The following is a 1070-nucleotide window of genomic DNA, read 5'->3' on the forward strand; positions in this document are numbered from 1 at the left end:
AGTAAATGTGGGTAAGTTCTCCAAATATTTACTGTTAAGTGCGTGAGATTAAAGAAGGTAGGAGGCCACTGGCACAGAATGAGAAAGTGCCCATCCATCCAACAACATGACCGATGGGTTATAGAAGGCGAGTCCAGCCACCAGAGTACCTCTGGGTACCACTCATTCACACTCAATCTCAAATGATGAGCTGTGCGTTGAACAGCAGGCAGTGAGCTGTAAAAAGAGCAGCAGCCCGAGAGGTCAGGGCCTGGCACCCGGCCTGCCTTGTGGTGGGAATTTGGATAAATCCATATCTCGGGCTTCATTTTCCTCATCTGTAACCCAAGGTGAGCCTGGTTTCTTATTCTCTTGTGCTTAGCATGCAAAGTAAACTAACTAGCCTCAGGAACGTTGGCTGCAGCCCTCCCCAGATCAACCCAGGAGTCTCACCTGACCTCATCCCGGATCTACTCGATCTCCAGTTCTTACACCTGAGGCTCACGAGACCTACTTTCTAAGGGAAAGTATGTTGTCCTCAGTAATGTTGTTCAATATTCGGTAACTAGACTAGATTTGCATTTCAAGAGTATAGCAAATTTCATCATTTAGTGTAATTTCTTCATCATCATCCTTATTTTGCCTAAAATGTGTTGGATTGTACTAATTTGGGGAAACCCAATTATCTGAAACTATAGTTGAAGTATTGTTAAAGTGCTTTGTAGAGAATGAGAATAATAGCTTTTGATCTTATGAATGGAAACTAACAAATATGTCCCAGGCACCTTTCTAAGAACTGGAGAGAAAGACACCTTCCCCGCCATAAGTGTCTCACCCAGGTGAGGAGGAGGACAACAATTATAATCAGGTAACAACCTCTGCACTAAGATCAAGTACAATGTTCAGGAAAACAAAAAGAGTGATCACATCCCCAGGTGCGAATGTCAGAGAATGCTTCCTGGTGGGGCGATTCCTGCTCTGGGTTTGGAAGACTCAGGATGGGTTCGGCCAACTGCTGGCATCCGGCAGGTTTGCCGTGTGCAGTTTGCAGTCTGTGCCTTGTACGAGGTACTCAGCCAAGAAGATGAGTG

At 45.3% G+C, this 1070-nt stretch overlaps 1 long non-coding RNA gene across 1 annotated transcript; it reads left to right on the forward strand.

Annotated features, from left to right (window-relative positions):
- Positions 1-6: 6 nt before the first annotated feature.
- On the forward strand, positions 7-840 carry LOC124233370 (uncharacterized). The gene is made up of 2 exons (XR_006887042.1): positions 7-506; positions 761-840. It is a non-coding gene; the product is annotated as an uncharacterized LOC124233370 (long non-coding RNA).
- The last annotated feature ends 230 nt before the right edge of the window (positions 841-1070 follow it).

Source organism: Equus quagga, unplaced genomic scaffold (genome assembly GCF_021613505.1).
Source record: "Equus quagga isolate Etosha38 unplaced genomic scaffold, UCLA_HA_Equagga_1.0 199136_RagTag, whole genome shotgun sequence".
NCBI classification, from domain to species: domain Eukaryota; kingdom Metazoa; phylum Chordata; class Mammalia; order Perissodactyla; family Equidae; genus Equus; species Equus quagga.